Source organism: Lithobates pipiens, unplaced genomic scaffold (genome assembly GCF_037356315.1).
Source record: "Lithobates pipiens isolate NorthernLeopardFrog02 unplaced genomic scaffold, aLitPip1_a1.2 Scaffold_18, whole genome shotgun sequence".
NCBI classification, from domain to species: Eukaryota; Metazoa; Chordata; class Amphibia; order Anura; family Ranidae; genus Lithobates; species Lithobates pipiens.
The window spans coordinates 489,732,978-489,750,162 of NW_027507758.1; the positions used below are offsets into that span (position 1 = coordinate 489,732,978).

The 17,185-nt window shown below is 40.7% G+C and overlaps 1 protein-coding gene across 3 annotated transcripts in view; it reads left to right on the plus strand.

Moving 5' to 3' along the window:
• The first annotated feature begins 3,572 nt into the window (after positions 1-3,572).
• The window catches only part of ZBTB38 (zinc finger and BTB domain containing 38), a 74,618-nt gene continuing 61,005 nt past the window's right edge, over positions 3,573-17,185 (plus strand). The window contains exon 1 of one of the 3 annotated variants that reach the window (XM_077488564.1): positions 3,573-5,358. The gene's annotated coding sequence lies outside the window, so the exon portion shown is untranslated. The remainder of the gene's footprint in view (positions 5,359-17,185) is intronic. The other 2 variants (XM_077488565.1, XM_077488566.1) reach the window with 2 other exon arrangements.

The following is a 17,185-nucleotide window of genomic DNA, read 5'->3' on the forward strand; positions in this document are numbered from 1 at the left end:
ATTAAATCCCACTCTGGAAAATGTGTACACACTGCCCCTCGTATTGTGCAGACCTTCTGCGATTTTTATGCAGATCTGTAAAATTTGAGGGATAAATTAGTCTACAACGGGAAAAACATTGGGAATTTCAGGATTATTTGCAACGTGCACAGCTCCCAAAAGCTGAAAGATGTGTTTATGGAAGAAGAATTGTATACAGCTTTAAAATCGACACCGTCAGGGAAAATCACCTGGACTGAATGGGTATACTATTTCCTACTATAAAAGATTTAAAGAAATTTTCATCCCACACCTGACTTCCTATGCCAGCTCCATTGTGGGGTCAGAGGGCTTTCGATCTGAATAACTTGCTGCACATAAACCCATATTACCAAAGCGGGGAAAGATTTATCTAGCTGTGGAAGCTACTGTCCAATTTCATTACTTAGAACAGATGTAAAGCTGTATGCAAAAGTCTTGGCTACTAGAATACTCCCTCTGATCCTGCACTGTATAGGACCAGATCAGACAGGTTTTGTCCCTGGCCGTGAAGCTAGGGACAATTCCTTACAAACTCTGTCTATTATCTCATTTGTCAGGGCCAACAGGGCTGTGCTGCTGACCATAGACCTGCCTGGCATTAACCCACACCTGTGGATGCGGGAAAAAGAAAAAAAAAGAAAAACAAGGCAGGACAGAATAAAAAATAAAATAGTTAATATATAATAGCACCACAGCATGGGGCACCTCCAAGCTCCCGCATAACCTGGATATCATCAGATGGAATCATAATATAAAGACAGGATATTACAACATGGATGGTGGGAGAAGGCAGAGAAAGTCAGTAGTTGTAGTCCTGGAGAAGGTAGTTATTTTTCCATCGCTCCTGAAACCATCCAGGAAGGGCTTAAAATGAACTGACCCATTGAGGCCTGGGAACATGGTGGCCTTAAGCTGAAGGATTGTCATCTTGTGTGACAGTGACATCTAGGAAAGTCACCCCACTAGGGTCGTATGACATTGTAAAAGTTAGATTGAAGACATTTTTGTTAAGTCTCTCCAGACAGATCTTGAGTAGATCTTCCAGGCTGTCCTATATCATAAAAATGTCATCAACGTAATGGTGCCACAAGACTATGTGGTCCATGTAAATCGACAGCTGCTCATTGGACATGAGCCTTCATTCCCACTCCCCCAGGTACAGGTTTGCGTTGCATGGGGCACAAGTCCCCATCACCACTCCCTGCACCTGGAGGTAGTGAGAACCATCAAATGTTAAGATTTTGTGATTAGGAACAAAGTCAAGTGACTGCAGTATAAAGTCATGAAAGGCCCACTCCTCCTGTCCTCTGAGTTAAAACATGCCAAATGACTGCTAGACCTAGCTCGTGGGGCATAGAGCAATATAAAGCCTTCACGTCAATGGTGATCAAAAGTGGCTGTGCGGGTAAATGAAGACTGTCAAGAATTTGCAAAAATGTATAGTATCTTTTAAATAGAAGGGGAGAATTACCACATGGGGTCTAAGATGTTCGTCAATGAGACGGCTTAAGTTCTCTGAGGGCACCGTTCCCCGAAAAGAATTGGTCTGCTAGGAGGGTTTTTGACATATTGTGTATCTTTGGGAGTGAATAAAATGTGGGGTTTTCTTGGAAACTGGTATGAATAAAGTCCCATGTGTTCTTTGTTATAGTTTCGTTTCTAAAGGCTGTATCAACAAGATCATAAAATTGCTTGTTAAATCTTTCAATCAATCTTGGGGCAATAGGGTGATACCAGTTGGTATTACTCAGAACATTTTGAGTTTTTATGGTTTTATGGTTAGAGAGTGATTGCTAGATAAATCATATAGGGCCTGTCTTTCCTCATGGATTAAGTTGTCCTTCTGCGTAGATTGGACGGACAATTTCTCTAAATCTTTGTTTCAGAAAGGCAGCTACATTGGAGTTTGAGCTTGTGGTGGGAAACGGTCAGACTTTTTCTTAATTTGGGATCTAAATTTTATAGATTCCTTAGTTTGTTCTTCACATTGTTGTAAAAGACGATCAATGTCAGTGTGATCTATTAAGTCTGATCGTTTTCCTCCAACAGGGATATAAGTTGATCAATAGCTTTGCATTCATCTTTGTTGGGTTACTGTGTTGGATCTTTTTCCTCTTTATTATACATGTTTTTCAATAGCAATTTGCAAGTGAAAAGCTGTAGATCTTTAATAAGATCAAATCTGTCTATGTTCTCATTAGGGCAAAACCCTAGGCCTTTCATAAAGAGCTGGGTCTCATAGGTGGTGAGGGAATGTGAAGACATGTAAACCTTTTACATTTTTATATTGTCATTTGTGTGTATGTGTTTGCTGCCCTTGGCGTTGTTGGGGATCAAGTGATTCTAAAAAGAATAGCTCTGATTTGTTTGTAAGTTTGAAGAATAAATATTATTCCGATCTGTTGTGATAGGTTCATCTGTGTGCAATCTCAACAGGGCCCTGTGCCATAATATGGTCATGGATTTGTAGTATTGAATACTATAGTGCCCAACCTGTGGCCCAGAGGCTGCATGCCACCCTTTGGCATCCTTTGTGCAGCCCTTGGGGGCCCCTGCAGACATTAATCTGTGTTTCCTGATTGCCCTGTTATAGCAGTGATATCTAGTAGTCTGTCCTGTAGTATGTCTGCAGTCTCTGACCATCTCTTGTATCATGTTTGCAGTTTCTGACAGTCTCCTGCAGCATATCTGCAGTCTCTGACAATTTCTTCTTTCATGTCTGAAGTCTCCGACCCTCTCTTATATGACGTCTGCAGTCTCTGGTCATCTCTTGTATTATACCCGCATTCTCTGACCATCTTTTGTGGCATGCTTGCATTCATTGACCATCTCTTGTATCATGTTCACGGGCTTTGATCATGTCTTGTGGGATGCCTACAGTCTATGACCATGTCTTGGATCATGCCCAAAGTCTCTGGCCATCTGGTTCACATCCGCATTCTTTGACCATCTCTTCTATCATATCCATAGTCTTTGACTATATCCTGGTATGTATGTTCTGTCTTGGAGACTATTTGCTCAATTGTATGTGCAGGCCTTTGGTGAGGACAAGGGGCACATTAGACCCCCCCATAACAAGATATTGAATACAGCTGCCTTCCATCCCCCTAAAAAGTGGTGATGGTGACCCTCACTGTATAATATTTAAATACTTGGTGTCGCAGCTTCTCCTCTTTCCTGCAGATGTCAGTCTAACCACTACCATGGGTATCTCCATGATTAAAGACTTATGTCTGCTGGAGAGGAAGAGCCTAAGCACGTAAGTATATTGCACCGAAGTTTAACAGCACAAAATACAGTAGTTACAGGAATTGATGTGACAATGTATAACCACATTCCTGGCATGGTTGCATGGCTCCCCTTATTATGCCAGTGTCAGATGCTCTTAAATTTTAAAGTATGGGTGTGTTATTTCCATTCCATTGCTACTTTTACTGTTTGAGGCAGCCTGTATAGTTATATAACTCCTATTGCACAATATTAGCTCTTGGGAAACTCCTATTCCCTCCCTCCTTGACGGTTCTTACATAAAATCACCCCATGGAGCTTCTCATTAAGATGAAATCATTAAAGTGTTGCAGTATGATCAGTCAGCAGCGGTTCCGCATACTGCACTGTATGAATGCATTCTCTCAGCTTGTTTACATTGTCTCTAAGCCCTGCTCTCGCTGCAGTGAAATATGCAGAGCAGGCAGCCAGACAGTTAAAACAACCACCAGTCACTATGTGCTTCCAAGTTCAGTAAGTGTTCGTCGACAACTTGTTTGTGTCATATGGGTCAGTGTACATAGGTTATGCAACAGAAAACTGCGGTGAATTATTGTGCCTTTGATCAGAACCTCATTCTGTAAGATTCACACTTTATCTCAAGAGGAAATAACAATTCTTCAGTACGTATTTTCCTGTGCGACTGAGCAGCTGTAATGCTGATATATTTAGCCACTTGCCAAGCTTGTGGTAAGAAGGGTGTTGCCTAAATACAATTAACCGGTCAGATGACTGAATCTCTGCTCTTGTGGGCTTACAAACTGTGCGAAGGATATTGCATTTAATAAAACTTATACTGCAGCTTACAAAAACGAAAAAAACAAAAACAAAGTAAAGGAAGCAAACGCTGCTGACTGCAAGGTGGTGATATGAATCCTGACTCAAGAGGATATTACGCTTTACTGAAGACAGTATTTAAGCAATATGTTTTATTCTGCATCTGGAAGAAGGATGTTATATGTAGCATTTGTGCATCTTACATCAGCCCTGGGATGGTCATATGCACAGCTACATAAGGCGACGTATCCTTGAGAAGCTTGTCGTATAATATCTGGGAAACAGCCAGCTGTGAGAAAGGTTGATTTTCTTTTTTTTTATTCCCTCTTTATTTTTTTCAATTCTAGCTTTTCGATCCTGTCTGGCTTACCCGAAGCTCCTGCTATCTCGTCCGTCTCTCGCAGCGTTAACTGCGTGCTGTGTTTAAGGTGAGCTGGCTCTGCCCTTTCTCCTTCCTAAGCGATGCTGCAGAATGCATCTTTTGCAAGTCTGAAATGGCAGCAGTGAGGATTAATGCCTTCTCTTCTGCATGCTGAGCTTCGAATCCATTATGCGCTGCTGTCAATATGTAAATATTCTGGCTGACAGAACATCCTGCACCTCCTGTCTCTCGGTTTCATGTCTAAACATTGCATCACCGTTTTTACAGCCTGCATTTTCACCGTCTGTCGTCTTGTGCAAAACATAAGCTTCTTCTTTTTCTTTTTTTTTTTTTAAGAAAAAAAGACTTTCAAGGACAGCGGGATCTGGTATTAATGTTGATGTCAATCCTGCTTTGCATATATCCAGCTAAATAATGTATGCTGTATTGTTAATTAATGAGAATATCAAATTAAAGCGCTGGAAAACTAATATGCCTGCTATGCAGGTAGGGGGAATAGAAAAAAAAATCTATTTTTAGCTCCTGCGTAGCACTGTAGCCTGGCTCATCGAGGCGGAAGTTGTGGGAAAAGGTTGGCTCTCCAGGGAATAACAGAAGTGGCCCTTTGCAGTGGTCAGTTCTGCCGTTGCTTACATAAAGCTGCTGATGTACGGTATGGCATACAGCAAGAAGAAAACCCGGAGCTGGATTATCGTTGCTGCCACACTCCGTTCCCCAATGGAAAATCCACTTCTCATGAATGTCAGCCGTCCAAGCTGCTTTCCAGCTGATTTTACCAACGACAGCTCCTCAGACCCATGAAGCGAGGACCGAATAAAAAGGTTTCTTTTTGTTTTTCTTTTACTGCGATATACACAGGAAGCCTGACTGTATCTTTTTTGTGTTAACAATCCCTTAAATGGTTCTCGGAGGTAGGTTGAAAGTGCATGTTGTTGTCGTTATCGTACATACGCACACACACACACACACACACACACCGCTAACTACTTACGGTGCAATATACACTAAAATACACAGTGAACACAAACACAGAGGGATTTTTCTGTTATAATGCACAATTAGCCATAATGGCAATAGTCTGAACTCACAGAAGAGGCAATATAATTGGCTGTCTCATTCACCTGTGCTAGGTGTAGATATGAGGGGAATCTGACACTTCTTTAGAGTAAATGAACGGACAGCTTTTATTCAAATAGCCTCTACATGGCTCTTTTTTTTTTGCTCGGGTTTATAAAATGTATTTCAATGTGAAAGGTGTATTGCACAGTATGGCGGATGGCTTATCACACACGTTAACTGTTCACAGCTCTTAGACTGGATGTGGCATTGCCTGCTGGCTTTATTAAATAGCGAATAAGATGCCTGTCCGCATATATACTTTTTGTTTTCTATTAAAATCATTACATTGGACATTTCAACTATTTTAACCCTGACAATCCATGAAGACATCAAATATTTCCTTTTAATGTTAAAAAAAGGCTAGCAAACCAAACAAGGCCTCTATATCACAATAACCCCCTTATTTCAGACTCTTACTGGTATTCTCTAAAAAAGCGTTATGCGTAAAGGCTCTTAACCAGCATGCATTTTTCCTGACGGATGTTTTTACAAATGATCAAAAAGGAAACATAAAAAGCATTATACTTAAACAACGCAAATTAAAAAAACGATAAAGGTTGTTCTCTCTTTGTTCTCTGTCTGAATGTCACTGCCAAGGTTTTTTAAGTAACATTTGAGGGCCTGCATGGGCCGTTGTGGTGGCTAAAGGGTTAAGAACTAGTCTGACGCAGGATGATTTCATGTCATGAATCCAAATCCTGACAGAACAGTGTGTTATATTCCCTTTTTTAAACTTCGCAATCTGAATCTTCGTGAGCATGCATTTGCAGCAAAGCTCCTTTAAGGCTGGGAATCTGCGTCTGTGATGATCTCTCTAGACTGGGCCTTTGCCTGGTTACTGTGGCAACGGGAAATTTTTCGCTAAATGATTATAACGCTCAGGGAAGAAAATGTTATTTCTAGAAAATTTTCCATCAGGCAAGTAGCACTACATAAAGTATTTTTGTTTTCTATTTTTTTCTTTTGCTATTTGGGGAAAAGAAAATGATTTATTGTTTTCATCCGTGTGCAGACAAAGCTGCTTGCTGTGCATAGTCAGCTCTGTCGCAGATTTATACTTACTTGTAATATATGTGCAAATGTCCTTGCACGCAGAATTATATTAGGTAATGATGTCCACATAAAATGACAACGGACATGGTCTATCGCCAGGCTCGGACTGCTAAGCTGCTTTGGTACTATTTTTGCTACATAATATGTGGCTAAAATGGGCAACAAGCAACAAAAGTCTTACAACTGTACATAGTCCTAGCAGATATTGCTTTCTAGTTTATATAACGAACGTCTGTGTACAGGCATATATATTTTTAGGTAAAACACTGTTAAAAAGGAATAGGCCATTTTCTCATTTCATTTTCATACTCCTTTTTTGATGTTTGAAAAAGCAAAATACGTATGTTAACCTGTCTATAAACAGGCAGTGTTTTGTACGCTTCGTTACCTATTTTTCACTTCTTGTTGATGTCGTGCAGCAATAGCAGAGATGACAATGGCAGCTGCAGCCATTTTGTGTCAATGTACCTTCTTCAAAATGGTCGCTAGGATATGAAAGTGAACATGGGATATTTTTAGGGTAATGTCCGTATAACATTACTGATAGAAAACTCATACTAGATAAGCACAGCAACATAAAAAAAACCTATAAAGAGAACACCTATGCAGTTGTGATAAAAAGAACAGACTATTTAATTATTTTTTTAAATTTAGCTAGTAGTATTGTACCCTTAATTATGCACATCCAACTCAACTACTGAATGTAGGCTGACCTATTGTCTGTGTAGTAGTTTCCTTCCCGTCTGTGCTCTGACGTAAGCAAGTCAGAAATCTACAGCTGCGGCCATTTTGAGAGAAAAGGAACTCCTGCGATATTACTGACAAAGTGATTGTGGCATTTTTGTACCACGACAATAGCCTTTTAGGTCCCTCGTCACAATTATGGTGTAGAATCGGTGTCTTTAGTTTCCTTTGTGTCTGTGCAATGGTATAGGTAAGAAATCTCTAGCTGTGGAGGCCATTTTTGGTATTATGCACTGACAATGGCTTAATAAACCCATCATCAAATTTTAGGCATAGCATGAGACCTATCATATCTATCTAATACTGCTATAAAATATCAAAACGATCTCACTGGCTTTTGCTCTTATCTCCAAAAAAATTTAAAACAACAGTGTAGCCAAGACTTTCTTAATAGTTAAGTGTGCTTGCCTAAAGCCAAAGGACTTTTTATTTTAACTCTTTACTGTAACAGTATTACTGTCACTGTTGTTATTTTTGTCAGCTACATAAAGGTCAAGTGATTCAGGAGCTGAGTGTAGTAGTGAGCAGGATAGTAGAAAATATGTTATTCACCAAAAACTATTTGGGATTGATATCAACCCCTACATGGACCTGTTTTTTGATTAGTTAGTATATACGTTATTCTTGTATATTTCTATTTTGGTTGTATAAAACAGGAGATAGTAGAAAACATGTTATTCACCAAAAACTATTTGGGATTGATATCAACCCATATGTGGACCTGTTTTCTGATTAGTTAGTATATACATTATTCTTGTATTTTTCTATTTTGGTTGTACAAACAATTTATAGGGTGTACGGGCTAAACATAAATTAATATTTGCTAGAGGTACATACATTTCATTATATTTAATTAGCTGTCAGTCCTGCTTCCACCATGATATGCAATCAATTTGGAAAGCGAGAAAAAAACTTGCCTTAGGAGAAAGCTGGGCAATCTTGCAACTGAATATCTCCTAGCCAATAGTATGTGGAGAATTCAGCAATGCCTTTAGCATTGATTCCAATAATACATATTAGCCAGTTGTCTGTCAAATAGGTACAGAGCTATACACTGATATGCTAATATAATGCTTTAAAGTGGAAGTAAACCCTTCTATCGTTTTTGGCCAAGGAAGCTGCCATCTTGGTCTTCATTTGATCTTCAACTGCCATGATGCTGCACATGTGATCAGTTATGATACCATTCATTGGATGGTTTGACATTTAAATCAAAGGTTTACTTCCACTTAAAGTCAGTGGTCTCCAAACTGTGGCCCTTTGCTGGCTTTTATCCGGCCCTTGGGGCATTATTTCATCCACTGATACTAACAATGGATAATAATTCCTCCTATTGACAATGATGATGGGGCACAATTTCTCCAAATTATACCAATGATGGGGCACAATTTGTCCCTAAGACATACAATAATGGCGCCCAATGATGGGGCACAATTCTCCTTAATGGCACCAAAGATGGGTGCCAATTTTTAGCACTGATGGACCTTTTCTACTCCCAATGGCCACAGTCTGGCTCCCTAAAGTCTGAAGGCAGTAAACTAGCCCTTTGTTTAAAAAGTTTGGAGAGCCCAAGTGTTTAGGCTCCTTTTAGAATCTGATCATGTTTTACGTAGACTTTTTCAGTAACCATATGAGTCAAAAATTCCCTAATTTTAACTCAACTGCAACAGAAAACACCATGGTTTAATTAGATAAGACCAAGCAGCCTTGGGCGAAAGTGCTACAGCACTAGATACAGATACCTTCAGACAAGTGGTGGGTATAAATACAGGGGGGTTATTTACAGATAAATTTACTCAGCATTAAAACATGATGCTAAGAGATGTCATTAAAGGTCAAGACAAAATACAAAAAAGCAATCTTCAGTTGAAATTCTTTCATGTAAAAGTCCAGACAATTTTTTCCCCTCATTTTATAGTGTGAAAATGTTCAAATGTAAAGTTTTTACTGCTGTTTGTGTCCCTATTAGGTGGATCTGCTCTCATTATTTGTCCTTGAATCCATTGTCACCAGGAATGGTGGAAATTAAAATGTTAAAGCAAAGTAGAGGGTACAGCTTCCAATAAGGCAATGCAGGAGAAATCCTGGTCACCATGGTTGACTAAAAAATGCTGTCTAGCGACCTGGTCATTGGAGTCTCTATTTTGAAATTGAAATATAATATAAAGGAAGAGAAATATCGCCACATGGTGTAAAACTGTGGTGGTTAATTTAAACCAGGGGTTGGCAAATTTGCTTGGAATCTAGGAGCCAGCTAAAAAAGTTAGGAGCCAGGTCTGTGACGGCGATCTGGACCTGTCCCTGGCCTGACATGGAGACGAGTGAGGGGAAGATAGCCCCAGCCCCCCACCTGTCTCCAAGTCATTGCCCATAGCTCTTAGAGGGACATTTTTTTTTTTTCAAATGACAATTTTTTTTTAAATTGCATTTTAGTGTAAATATGAGATGTGAGGTCTCTCTGACCCCAGATCTCATATATAAATTAAATAATAATTTTAAACGCGCCCTGTCCCGCCAAGCTTGCGTGCAGAAGCGAACGCATATATGAAAGCGGTGTTCAAACCACACATGTGAGGTATCGCTGCGATTGGTAGAGTGAGAGCAATAATTCTAACCCTAGACCTCCTCTGTAACTTAAAACGTGCAACCTGTAGAATTTTTTAAACGTCGCCTATGGAGATTTTAAAGGGTAAAAGTTTGTCGCCATTCCATGAGCGGGCGCAATTTTGAAGCATGACAAGTTGGGTATCGATTTACTCGGCGTAACATTATCTTTCACAATATAAAAAAAAATTGGTCTAACTTTACTGTTGTCTTATTTTTTTTTTATTAAATAAATTATTTTTCCCCCAAAAAAGTGCGCTTGTAAGTCCGCTGTGCAAATATGGTGTGACAGACAGTATTGCAACGACCACCATTTTACTCTCTAGGGTGTTAGAATAAAAAATATATATAATCTTTAATTTTCTAGTAAAGGGAAGGAGATAGGCTGGCAGGCAGGGGAAGCTCCATTAGCATGGTTGTAATTCCAACGGCCACCACAAGAGGGCGCCAGATTCCAGAAGGAACCATAGGATCGCAGAAGGCCTCAAAGCCAGGGGATCAATTACCGGCCGCTTGGCCCGACGCGATCACGCCGGGGGGGTCCACGGAGACAGGATACCCCCAGCTGTGCTGCCCCAGGCGCCAAGTCGCTAATTCTAGTCGCAAATGCGACCTGGCGCCTGGGTTTTGTCGAGCCCTGATTTAAATGATCCACAAGTCCAACAAAACATAGATTAAAAAGACCTGGGTTAAATTAATCTGCAGATCACAAACAAACTAGCGTGGTGTATTAAGCATAGATTCCACCCTACTAGTTTTGTCATACATAATGTCATCAGGGTGAGTAGAATCACTAACCACTACTCTCTGAATTCTGTCTTTTAGCCAGTTTTCTATCCATTTATAAACTGATCTTTCCAAGCCTGTAGACTTTACCTTACACATTAGCCGTGTGTGAGGAAAAAAAAAATTGCAATCTCGATTCAAACCCCCCCCCCCATGATCTTAATCCAGCATTTCCACGATTCATGTAAGTGCAAAGCCGTTCTCTGCTCAGAGCTGTCAAAGAAAAAAAAATGCAAAGTTTATTACAACATTGCTCAGCACTGAGAGATAAAGAGAAGCATTGTATCATTTGGTTCTTTTAGATCATATGGATGAACTTTGGTCTGTAAATGAGGTCAGTTTAACCACTTAAAGACTAAGCCATTTTCTTACATTTGTTGCTTACAAGTTAAAATATGTATTTTTTGCTAGAAAATTACTTAGAACTACCAAACATTATATATATATTTTTAGCAGAGATCCTAGAGAATAAAATGGCGGTAGTTGAAATATTTTAAGTCACACTATATTTGCGCAGCGGTCTTTCCAATCAATTTTTTGGGAAAAAATGCACTTCAATGAATAAAAAAAAAAGTAAACAGTAACGTTAGCCCAATTTTTTTGTATAATGTGAAAGATGTTACAACAAGAATCGTGAGAGAATCAGGATCTTTATTTCAAGCATAAAAAATCATGATTCTTCTTTTATCCAGAATCGTGCAGCTCTAGTGTGCATGCACAGGACACAATACATCAAGTACATGGGCAAGCATGCAAGGGACACTATGCATCTGTTTTATGAGTGTGCATGTGCACGAGCAAAGGAAATTCATAAATAACATGTACGTAAGCGATATTGACATTATGCATTAGTTACATGTCTGCTTGCAGATGACAATATGTATAATTTACATGTGTGTGCATAGGAGACTCTATGCATTAGTTACAAGTGTGTGTGCGTGCAGAGTACATTAGACTTTATGTATCAGTTATGTGTTTGTGACCGTAGGGGACCCTATGCATCAGTCATATGTGTGTGCACACGCAGTGAACACTATTCATCAGTTACATGTGTGTGCGTGGAGAGGGAGAGAGATCTACAACATGCATATGTCATGTATGCATAAGTAAGGTAGTATGTATCCTTATTCTTATTGTGTGTAACTGTCCAAAATAAAACAGGAGAACAGTGACCAGGAAGTGTCTGGCTGTTTTACTGATATATTTACACACACTTTACTAAGTGGTTGTAAATGTGTGTAAATGTTAGTTAAATAACATAGAGAATATTGATTACCACAGCGACAGGCTGTATTTTGCTGGTTCTTATATCTCAGGGAGATGTGTCCAGCTCTGCAATAGGAACTTATTTTTGTAACAACTGTCAGAAGTGGAATATTCCCTCCCTTTCTACTTAATTTGTGTTGTGTGCTTGGGGACAGGAAAGGCAGGGATTCTTCTCAATGGTGACATAGACATCAATAATAACCAGAGAGGGGTTACAACCCTTCCAATTTTGTCCAAAACCAAAAACATTGGCTGGAGGTAAGCTTGAAATGGTTTTTCATTTCAGGTAGTACAATGGCCTGGATGATTTTGTTTTTGTCTCGTCACCGATGAAAGCTGAAATAAGGTTTTTGTTGTTATAATAAATGGGATGGCAAAGTACTTAAGCCGGCCATAGATTGTTTGAATATTGACCAGTTCAGCAGAGACTGGACGACATTTGAACCATCTATGGGCAGGCTGATTGTACCCAAGTTGATCGATCAATCGACTTGGGTATAACCAGCACGTAAAATTTTGACATTATTGTAAGCAGCTATAGCCACTAGTAATAATCATCATTCTCCCAGCAGGGACAGCTCCTCACGCCTATCCGCCGAGAGAACTCACTAATGCTATTGTAGCCATACAGAGCAGGGGTGCTTGGCCCCACAAACATACATACACTGATTCACAAATCTTATGGCAGGTAAGAGAGTTCCTCTATAAAGGTTTCAACTGTGTATTAGCTGTTAAAGCTGAACTCCGTCTTTACAAACTATGTACCTCACTAACATGTGAGGCTGCTGAACGTGCGGTATAAACTGTATATAGCTGTGGCTACATACAATATATCGCACTGTGTTTTGGGTTTGAGCCAAGACTTTTTGACTTATACCAGAGTCACAATAGAGTCTCTCACAGCGGCGCTTAGCCATTCACAGAAAGCGGTGTATTTTATCAATGAATACAAAGCTTCCTTTGATTGGTTGAGTTATCAGCCCACCTCTCTGACTCAGCCAATCAGAGCAAGACTGGACTGGAAGTCTTGGCTTGAACCCAGAACACAGTGCTGTATGTAGCCACAATTACATACAGTTTATACCCGCACATCCAGCGGCCTCATGTTAGTGAGGAACATAGTTTGTTTGAGCCAAGCTGGCCCAAATGAACCATGTAAAGGCTAACAGAAGATGGAGTGCAGCTTTAAGCTCTGCTTAAATTCAGTGATGTTGCTACTTAGGGCTTGTTCACACCTTGTGCAGTGACTGTCATTTTTTTCGTATTGGATCAATGCCAGCCATTGCAAGGGCGCATCGAAAAACACCATTTGCTGGGACCATTTTAGCATGCAGCTTCCAAGGATGTACAAGGTGTGTCTATTAAATAACGAGACTGATTAAATAACTCACCTTTATTTATATGCATTACAAATATAATGCTTGCCCCCTTCAATATATTCCCCATTTGCACTAATACATTGCTGCAGTCTTGTTTTCCACTGGTGGAAGGCATGTAGAAAATACATTTCTGACAGCTATTTCAACACATCCACCGTTTTCTTCTTTACATCGTCAACTGACTCAAAACATGCCCCTTTAACCACTTCCGGACCAGCTGCCGCAGTTTTACTGCAGCAGGTTGGCTCGGCTGGGCAAATCAACGTTTCCTTACGTCGGTTTTCCTTATGGCCACTAGGGGCGCGAGCACAGCGTGTTCCCGCTGCGAGTGTTCGACAGGCACGATCGCTCGTGACAGATCGCTTGTGACAGAGCGAGAATCGGGGTCTGAATGTTCTTTCAGTATGAACACTGATCTCTCTCTCCTCCTAGACAGTTCCATCCCCCTACAGGTAGAACACAGTGAGAGGACACAGACCCTTGATCACACCCTAGTGTTAACCTCTTCCCTGCCAGTGACATTCATATAGTAATCATTGCATTTTCATAGAACTGATCGCTGTATAATTGATTTAACTTTTGGGAAAAGATAAGTCACATGCTGCTAAATCGGGCGGATATGGAGGATGTTCAAGTGTAGTAATGTGCTTGTTGGTCAAAAACTGCCTCACAGAAAGTGCTGTGTGAGCAGACGCATTGTCCTGGTGAAGAATGAAGCCATTTTCCCATATTTGCGGCAGTTTCCTTATAATAATGCTGGTTAACTGGTGTGCCTTCTGGAACCCATTCTTTCAAAAATACACCCTTGATATCGAGTAAGCATTTGAAAACATTCTATTGGTATTTTGTGCAATTTTACAAAAAATTTGAAATTGACACATTGTTCAACTTTTAAACTTAGCATTTTTTCAGCACACTACAGAAAACACAACCAAACTAAATGGCGACTTGCAATCAACTGAACATCATTGAGTGTTGCTGCTTGTCATGCAGGCTCAAATATGTTCAAGGCAAAGTTGCCAACATTGTAAAAAAATGTATAGGACACTTTTTTGCCTATAGGCGGAGTCTTATTATAATTAGGGAGTGGGCACATCTCTGCAAAAAATGGGCATGGTTTAACTGAAATATTGGGCGTGGCTCAAAGGGGTATAGTTAGAGTCTGAGATGAATGAGGGATGGAGGGAGAAAGAGGGAGAGAGAGAAAAAGAAAGAGATTGGAAGGGAAGGAGAGAGAAGGAAGGAAGGAAAGAAAAGGGGATGGAGGGACAGCAGGCCCAGATCCTACTCCACAATAGCAATATGTGTATTCCAGAAAGTTTAACAATCAGCAGATAAAGATACTCCAAACATCTGGTGTTAGCGCTTCAATCATCATTGTTCTGTCAAGAATTGCCCGCTATCGAGAAGTGCCCGGGATGAATGTCGCATGCGCCATGCATGCGCCGTATGGAACAGCACAACAACTGATTATACAATCAGCTGTTGTGACGTGAGAGGGCACCTGTGCACAATAGCCGTCAGAAGAATTTTTTCTATCAGATTTTGCCCCGTGCCCAGTTCATGTCGGTGAGGGGCAGCAATAGATGCCATACTGTTAATTATGTTATCAATTTATATTTTTAACTCAATGTGAGCCCCGGGCCGCCAGGTCTTGTCACTTAGTTGGTAGGCCTATGTAATTTTTAGGGGGCTAGGTCATTTACATCGGGTGATGCTGTGTATATGATGTTGGATGTGGTGCCTATTTATACACCATGGCTGGCAATTTATTTCCCACTATGGGTTATAAGATATGATGGGTGTGATATTTACCGTGAGGCTGATGTTCTCTAAGTAAAATTAGGTTTGCACTCACCTTGTTCCCCTATTTGTTATCTGGGTTTTATATTTTTAGTATTTCTTATAAATTATTTTTTATTCTTAGTCATTATAGGGATTTGTATTTTTGCCCTTATTCAATATTGGTGCCTATATATGCTATTTAATAAACTTTCCCACAAATAAGATGGCCCCCGAGTGTCGCGGCCTGGGACTCAGATCGAGGCTTGGCGTTTTTGCTGTTATTTAATGCGGTGCGTCAGGACGCCACTCGTGCTCCGAGACAACGTCCTATGTGTGACAAAACGCGCAGGGTGTGCGACGTGTTGACGGCACTGCGTGTTGTCTCGCTGGCCGGCTGTTATGTTTATGCTTTTTAAGCACTTTTTAATGCATTTACTGCTATATCTTGTCCTATTTACATAATAAAACCCTCGGATTTTACCAATGTTGGTCCCTTCCGATTTTTTTCTCCCTATTTATGGCCCTGGATTTCTGATTGCTTCATTTGTATATATGCACTCGTTTGATTGAGTGTCAAGTTACTGACAGAGCAGCAATATAAAGGGGGACCTTCTCACTGTGGTTCACTGCCTGGAGGTGGACGAAGGATCCAGTATTCCCTGTTCAGGGTGCCATATCCCGGGATTCTGCAATACCCCTATCGGGAGATATGCCTTATGTGTCGGCCATCTGGTAAGCCTAAAATCTAGCTGGTGGTGGATGCTCAATACAGCAAATTACATGAAGAATTGACATCACATGTCTTCTATCTGCACATTTTTGCTTTTCACGGAATGGACTTTTTTATTTTCAGCATTTATTTGTTATTACATTTCTAATACACTTATTTATCTGTATACGAAATTTGTTTTAATTATTCTATCATGGGGATTTGGGGGTATACTGTCTATATTCCCTATATATGCACATGGTTTAAATTTCATTATACACGTATGGTTATATGTTAGTCTTTAGTGCAGCTCCATTTTTTTAATTAAGATTTCTACATGTTGTGGGCAGATTTATAAATGATGGGCAATTGGGGGCGGCATTTTTTAAAGATGGCCAGTGTATGCTAAATACACCCTGCAAACCCGCTCATCAGTTGGCTACGGGAGCACGGGGCACAATCTGACAGCAAAAATTCTTCTGTTGGCTAATCTGCACAGGCGCCGCCTCAACAGCTGATTGTAAAATCAACCGTTGTCCTGTTCCATACAGCGCATGCGCCACTCGTCCCGGGAACTTTTCGATGGCGGCCATTTCTCAACACATCACCTTCACCATAGTTGTTATGGTGTGAGGATGATTCAAGCGCATTATTTCTATTATTACATTGTAACATAAAATGAAATCATTAAACTCACCATAATGTAGAATCAGTGGAAGCCCTGAGCATGTCCCTTGCCACATCGCCTGTCACTAGATGCCATCAGGTGCCCCTAGTGTAGTCCGTCCTTACATCAGGTGCCCCCAGCAAAGTCCATCCTTACATCAGGTCCCCCCAGCAGAGTCCGTCCTTATATCAGGTGTCCCCAGCAGAGCCCAGTCCTTAAATCAGAGTCCCCAGGACCAGTCCATACATCATTGTCCCCAGCAGAGCCCAGTCCTTACATCAGTGTACCCAGAAGAGCCCAGTTTTTCATAATCAGTGTCCCCAGCCAGAGCCCAGTCTTTACATGATCAGTGTCCCCAGCGGAGCCCCAGTGCTTACCTCAGTGTCCCCAGCGGAGCCTCAGTCCTTACATCCGTGTCCCCAGCAGAACCCAGTCTTTACATCCATGTCCCCAGCAGAGCCCAGTCCTTACATGATCAGTGTCCCCAGCCACAGCCCAGTACTTATATGATCAGTGTCCCCAGCCAGAGCCCAGTCCTTACATGATCAGTGTCCCCAGCCAGAGCCCAGTCCTTACATCAGTGTCCCCAGCAGAGTCCATTCCTTATATCAGTGTCCCCAGAAGAG